Source organism: Musca autumnalis, unplaced genomic scaffold, assembly GCF_047663935.1.
Source record: "Musca autumnalis isolate F117 unplaced genomic scaffold, ASM4766393v1 scaffold_1, whole genome shotgun sequence".
NCBI lineage: Eukaryota > Metazoa > Arthropoda > Insecta > Diptera > Muscidae > Musca > Musca autumnalis.
In genome coordinates this window covers 86,365,591-86,373,410 of record NW_027411644.1, presented here as the reverse complement: position 1 = coordinate 86,373,410, position 7,820 = coordinate 86,365,591, and the positions used below count along the sequence as shown (strand labels likewise).

The 7,820-nt window shown below is 39.5% G+C and overlaps 1 long non-coding RNA gene across 1 annotated transcript; it reads left to right on the top strand.

The window, feature by feature from the left end:
• The first annotated feature begins 245 nt into the window (after positions 1-245).
• Positions 246-7,507, top strand: LOC141390662 (uncharacterized). Its single transcript, XR_012409435.1, has 4 exons — positions 246-1,168; positions 4,818-4,992; positions 6,003-6,227; positions 6,293-7,507. It is a non-coding gene; the product is annotated as an uncharacterized lncRNA (long non-coding RNA).
• The last annotated feature ends 313 nt before the right edge of the window (positions 7,508-7,820 follow it).

Genomic DNA, 7,820 nt, shown 5'->3' with positions numbered 1-7,820 from the left:
CTATCCTTCTTTAATATTAATTAAATTGTCCCTTTCTTAAAAACCTCTTCGCGAACCTTCGGGATTTCTCCCACCTTAACAGAGGACTCTGTTCCCACATTAACATTTAAGAGAAACAGGCCACTGTGCCGATAATACTGTTCCCCACTAAACTACTGGGTTGGCAACACATTACTCTTGGGCTATTACCCACAAGTGAATGCAACCACTTGACACTTCATCAGCTGACATTTACTGGAGAGATTGGTTTGTATTGTATCGTTCCACATTAATTTTACATTTTTAATGAATATTTTTACTTTTTTCTCGTTTCAGGCATTTCTCTGGTACTGGTCTGCACAAGCCCACCCAAACTCTCAGTGGACCAATATACTATTCATTAGAAAAGCATATTCGTGCCCTGATGGAGTAATGAACTTGTGCATTCCAATACACGAGGAAATGTTGACAAAGTCCTGGCTTAGCATACCCAGGCAAGAAGCAACAACACAATTTATATCAGTGGCAAAGCAAAACATATATTTGCATGTCTCCACACCAATGAGGCATGTAGATTCGCATATTTGCCACCTTATGAATGTGGCCACAAATAAAAAAAACAAACAACATAATCTGCCACCCCTTTAACAACTTGGCCACCACCAACCGACGAGCATGGCTAACTACCCACGCAGATGTGTAGTTACCCGAAAGGAGTGCTCCCGAGTGGTTCAAGTTTTATCCCCCGACGCTCCAACATCCACAAATTGGGAGTTATATGTTTTTAGTGTGGTTTAGAGACTCCCACAAATGGCAAAAATGGTCTCCCCTTAAGGTACCCCCACGCAAAATTTTTTTTTTGCAGTGGCGGACTTTGGTATGCCTAGGCCCCGCAACAAAACTCCAGCACTAACAAGGCACGCTGGAAGTGATGGTGTGCGGGGGTTCTACTTCGTAATGGGAACTGTGTGATTGGAAACCCAACGTGGGGAACTCTCACACCCTGAGACAAGCCGGGCATATATATTAGGGAAGTATGCCGACTATCTGCTGTTGGAAAAGAGTATTTACTTTGTGTTAACTTATTTTTTTTTATAGGGGCAACGCCTTAAATATGTCTAAAATATTGGATTGTGGGGGCATGATCTAGTGCCAATAAAGGTCGGAATCATCATATTTAGGACTTGACGTAAGTGTCAACTTATTATCTGCTTATAATTATATACTCTGGGGATAGTAAGGGAAATCATAGTTAGGGATATAGTTGTATAGTTGGGTAGGGATATAATAAAGTGTATAATCGTGGTAGGTATAATTACTATAGAAGTATAAAAAGGGGACATTTACTAACAGAAAGGAAGTGTATAATTCGTGTGGTGTATAATTGGGACATTTACGGACAGAAACTTTTGCAGGTTTTTGGATTATCACATATATTAACTACTATATTGCACTATAAACTTAGATACTATCGGGACAACACAAGACATATATGTTTAATCCTAATTGTATCACAGGTTTATATTGCACTTAGATTTTAATATCTTTCACGTGATAAATACCAATTGGGGTACCTTGCAGATTCTCGAGCTCGTACATATTATCCCCGACGGGCTTTACAATGCGACATTTCAAAAATTTCTTACAGAATTTCGAATTGATATTCTTTGAAAAGTCCGACTGTACAACATTTCTACGATATACTTCCTGTCCAGGACGGAATTTGACCACACGAGATCTTTTATTGTACCTTTCGGAACTTTTTTCGTACGCCTTATGTAAATTTTCCTTTATTTGCTTTCTCAATAGCTCTAATTTTTCTGGTCTCTGCAATTCGGTTACCTCGTGGTCTGTCATAGACAAAAGTTTTCTGGCTAGATGATAATCCTGGCCACTGGTAAACATATGACATCCGAATAACGCGAAAAACGGTGTAACTCCAGTTGCAGAGTGCACAGAATTTCTTAGAGCGCATTCAATTTCAGTCAAGTAAAGGTCCCAGTCTCGCTGGTCTTCCTCCAAATATGTCCTTATGGCCGTGATTACCGATTGGTTCACCCGCTCGGAGGCGTTTGATTGCGGGGAATATACTGCCGTTTTCATGTGCCTAATTTTATAGGTGTCGATCATATTTTGGAAGGATTTGGATACAAACTGGGCCCCGTTATCACTGTGGATAATCTCGGGTACTCCGAATTTGTGGAAGATTTCTCCTACAAGAAAAGTGATAACGTTGGCCGCAGTTGCCTCCTTCATAGCTTTCAAAAATATAAACTTAGAGAAATGATCAACAACAATAAATATGTAAGCATTTCCCTTTTTCGACCTGGGGTATTTCCCCAGAAAATCGATATACAGCTTTTGAAAGGGTCGCTCGGTTATGACTTCTTTCCCTATCTGAGGCATCATATTTTGATTACAACTTTTTGATTCCTGGCATTTTTGACATTTCTTTATATATTCTTTTACTTGTACAGTCATATTTGGCCAATAAAAGAATCTTTTAATGCGCTCTAAAGTTTTGTGAATACCCCCATGACATGCTGTTGGTGTTATATGGGCTTTTTCAATAACTTGATAAGTGATGCCAACCGGTACCCACAATTTCCATTTGAATTCTTCATTCATAGCATGATCGGGCAGAGTCTTTTTAAAAATCATCCCATTCTGAATTTTCAGATCTGGCAATCTCTCTTTATTTTCGTTGAAAGTTTTTATTAATTCTAAGTATTCATCGCTCTCGAATTCCTTGGTTTCAAAATCAAGAAATTCGTTTATGCTAACTTCATCGATTGAGTGGTCAATTGGGGCCCTCGATAGCATATCGGCTACGACATTGTCGGGGCCCTTTCGGTGTTGAATATCAAAATCGTACCCCTGTAACTTAAGAGACCATCTTGCTAATCTCCCACTTAAGTCTCTCAGGGACATCAACCACTTTAAGGAGGCATGATCGGTGATTACGGTGAAAGGCATCATTTCAATGTAAGGTCTGAATTTTTTAATTGCCAACACCGCCGCCAAGCACTCTTTCTCGGTCACGCTATAGTTGCGTTGACACGAGTTAAGTTTTTGAGAAAAAAATGCTATCGGGTGTTCCTCTTGTTTCTCATTCAGCTGATATAGTACGGCCCCTATACCATAATCAGAAGCGTCGCATTGTATGTAGAATCGCTTCGAGAAGTCAGGGTGCCGTAATACAGGGGCTGAAGTCAGGGCCTTTTTCAATTTTTCAAAAGCATTTACTGCGGCTTCACCAATTTCAAATTTCCTGGTCTTTTTTAACGTGTCTGTTAGCGGGGCAGATATCGTCGCGAAGTCTTTTATGAAACGGCGATACCATCCGGCCGTTCCAAGAAAGCTTCGGACTTCCCGGGGACTTCGAGGTACTCTGATGTTTCTTATTGCTTTAATTTTGTCTGGGTCCGTTTTCAATTGACCTTCACCGATCACGAAACCTAAATATTTTAATTCCCTAAAACAAAATTGGGACTTTTTTCTTCCAATAGTCAAATTGGCCTTCTTTAAACACATCGCCACTTCTTTAAGTAGTCGCAGGTGTTCTTGAAACTCACTGGATATTATTAATAAGTCATCTAGATATATAAAAACATTATCTTTTAACTGTTGGGGGATGACTTTATCCATTAGTCGACACAAGCGCTGCGCTGCGTTGCACAGCCCGAAAGGCATTACCCTAAATTGGTATAATGGCCTTCCAGGAACTGTGAACGCAGTGCAGGCTTTGCTTTCTTCATCGAGCTCGATTTGCCAAAAGGCATATTTTAAATCGACGCTACTGATGAAGTGAGTTTCATCTATCCTACTTAGAATACCGTCAATATTCTGAAGTGGATAGGCATCTTTGACTGTTAATTTATTTAGTTTCCTAGCATCCAGGCAGAACCTGTTCTTTCCCGGTTTGCGAACTACCGTTGTCCTGTTGCTCCAAGGACTTTCACTTTCTTCTATCACTTGGAGTCGGAGCATATTGTCTATCTCCTCGTAGACAATAGCTTGTACCGCTGGGGACAACGGGTAGTGGCGGTCCTTAACGGGTTCTGCGCCTTCAACTAATCTAATTGTATGCTTCTCTAAATTTGTTTTCCCCAACCCCTTTTCCTCAAAAGTATCAAAGTGGCGGATGGCATCGTCTAATTGTTGTTGTTGTTGGGGTGACAATTCATGCGGGTTTAATTTATAAGCGCCATTATTCAACATGTCCTTTTGTATATTTTCTATGTCCAACTCATTGACTTCTAATTCTCGTGGCAGTAAACCAAAAAGCTTCCAGAAGTCAATGCCTAAATACAAATGTTGATCTAAATCTGGGCAGAGGTAGAAATCTAACCGTTTTATTAACTCTTTGTATTTAACATCTAGCGTAACTTTTCCGATAATTCGGTGATTCTGTCCAGACGCAGTCTTAACATTTGAATATATGGGTCTAAGGGTTACATTAAGCGGCTCCAAAATCTCTCTACATCCCTTCCCTAATATGCTAATAGAAGCGCCTGTATCTAAAAGGCCCTCCATCTTAAGGCCTTGTATTTCCACTTCTGTGAATATTCGGGGGTCATTAATATTGCTAAATTTTCTTAGAGATTCTACCACCAATTTATTTTCCCTCTTTTTGTTTTTAAATTTTTGTCGCACTTTTAGTATTTTCTGATAGTTTTTACTTAGTTCTTCACTATTTCCCATTATTCTCTTTCTAACTTCCTCATAGTTCTTCTCCCTTACTTCTACGGGTAAATAGTGCCTCATTTCAGGTTTAAATTGTTGTTCTATCATGTTTGATTTTATATCTAATTGCCTACTTTTCTCTTTATCTGCAGGACTTTGGATGTTCCGAATTATCTTCAGGGGTTTTCTGATGGACGCGGCCCCCCTTGTTTGTCCGCGCCCCTGTTGCGGTTTTCCTGGCAAACGCTACATGTCGGACTCTTGGTTCCCGGATTTCCACATCTATAGCAGAACAGAGACCTGGTAGCTGCATCGCAGTTCCTAAAGGTATGCCCTGTCTTTTTACAGTTCCAGCAAACCGAATTTACACTGTATTGCCTTTCGATCTGAACAGCTGCGATTTCATCAGGCTCCTCCTCACGGGGCCTCTCATATTGATAATTGATTTCTTCTTCTATCTCATTCACGTGTCTCACGGGTCGAGTAGGGGGTACAAACGGTCTATTATCGCGCCTTAGAAAATGCCTTTCCCCTTCGTTACATTCGATTCTCAGTTCTTCCACAGATGACACTGCAATTGGATATACTATCCGGCCTATATTTTCCCTAATATTCTTTTTCAAAATCTTAATCATCTCGATTTCTCTTATCGGTTGGACCAACCTAGCTCTTATTTGCCCCATTGCCTGAAAATAGTTATCTATTGGTTCATTGGGTTGTTGTTTTCTTTGGACCAACTCTGTGATTATTTCCATATTCGATTTCGATGACTGGTACTGGCTTAATAAGCTATGCTTTAAGTCTTCCCAGTTATGAAATTTATTAGTTTTTTGGAAAAGCCAGTACCAGGACTCGGCTCTACCTGAGAGAAGGAGTGGAAAATCCCTTATAATTTCAGGCCAGGGTATTCCATATTGCCATTGAAAGTACTCAAGACGATAGACGAATTCTTCAACTCCCAACCCTGACGGATTACCGTCAAACTGTAGTCCTAACTTATTAATTCTAATAGTGCTCCTGGGATCAAAACGAGCTGAGTTACTATTGTTAGTTGGGACATGTGGAACAATTTGGTCCGCACGAGAGTTATAGGGATTTTGTCCATTTGGCTCAGCACCAGTAGAGGCATTATTTACCGCTGACGTCTGTGGCCCATCTTGGCCTTGTGATACAGTATTGGTAGTTCGGGTAATAGGCTGTGATTCAGCCGAACGCCCTGCCGACATTGGTGGCCTCTCGGTTGACTCACTTGGCCTAGAAACTGTTTTAGCAACGTCTTGCAATACCTTAGTTATATTCATTAAGGATCTCTTCATATCTTCCATTTCTACTTTCAGATTATGGATCTTGTTTTCTAGTTGCTGATTACCACTAACTGACGAACCTACCGGAGTCTTTGTTTGTGGAGCGCCTGCCGATCTACTAGCTTGTGGAGTGCCTGATGGTTGCCCCTGCATAAAAGCTTGACCTACTACGTTAGTAGCCGGAGAACTGGCATTGATGGTCTGGGATAAATCCCTTATCTGTGCCTGTGAGTTTGTATTACCTTCAGCCATTTCGGGGTTAGTATTATTTTTCTTCTTTTTGTTTTCTATAATAACCGAACTGTTAATATCAAAATTTTCAGGTCTTTCCCGCTTTAATTTACTAGTTGACCTAGTTTCCCTGCTCATGCCCAAGGATCACCCTGTCTTTATCCAGTATCGTTATGTTGAATCACTTAAAATATCTCGGATTCCTGATGTGTATATATATATATTTGTTAAATTGGGTTTCTCTTATTTCTATTTTTCTAATTATCTTTATAAATATCTATAGTCTTTCAAAGATGACTTCAGGACGAGGATGTGATGTGTGCGGTACATTTACGGCCTATCACAAAGTTGCTATTGGTAGTGATGTGGAGGACGGATAACTAAAACAAACACAAAAAAACGAATTGTCAGTGACAGGATATGGTATAGCTTAATATCCTTTCTGTTCAACCTTTAGATACAACGACCACCTAGTTATGTACTAGGGTGGATATCAATTCATTGAACATGGATCAACTACAATTCTTTTTAAACGACATATTTTACACAATCAATCCAGAACATAACTTGCATCTACCTTGTGTATTGCCTTATACTGTAGGCCAAATCATATTCTGGGTGGTATTAGTCATCACTAGACGTTCGCCCTAGTGTCCCAGAACATATCCTCCATACAACATTCTGGCACTAGTCCAGAATGGATATGGAGCAAACATTCGGTAGACTAAAACTTCCGTCAGAGATGTTGGGCTATTGAATATTTTCCTATTGGTCTATTATATAGTGTCTAGTTGACCTACACTATCCTTAAATTCATTTATTATTGGGCGCCATATTGTTACGTGGTGCACTTAGGGGACTAGTCCAATGGCCACCATCTAGCTCATCCGCTTCTCTTGGGTGTGGTCCCAACCCTTATGTCCCGATACCCAACACGCAACGATAAAAACAATGCACTATTATACACATACTATAATGCAAAACACATCACTACCAATTCCACCCACAACCTGCTGGCCCATAAACTGCCCACCCAACCAAAGGTCACTCATTCCCTTTCTTGACACCTAGTGACCCCACACACCGCCCACATCACATCACTTACCTCGTCACACAGTCATCCAAATAATATCTAACACATCGTCATTTCTTTACAGGTTTATAATCAAGTCATACTTTTTTTTTTATTCTTAGGTTTCTAAAACAAATTAATCCTATTACAAACGTTTTCCTTAATAATTATATAAAAATGGTTAAGTTACACCTAATAAACAATAAATAAAATAAAAATGACAAATTACATAAAATATGTCGTAATGAATGTTTTTGAAATCCTATTAGGAATTTTAAATTGTAACGGCTATTTGCCAAAAAAAAACTAAACACAAACGTTAAACGAACGGTCTTCAGACCAAACACAATTTTAATGACACCTATTTGTTTCCTTCTTTTTTGTCGAATTAGACTGCCAAAATATTCGGCTTCACTTTCCCCAATGTCGACAGCAAATTAGCGCTGTACTAACATAAAACAATTATTAAAACATCAACCCACCCTAAAATCCACTAAAAAGAGCTCTTTTGTCTGGAAAATTTCTTAGGGGGATAATTCTAATTAAAC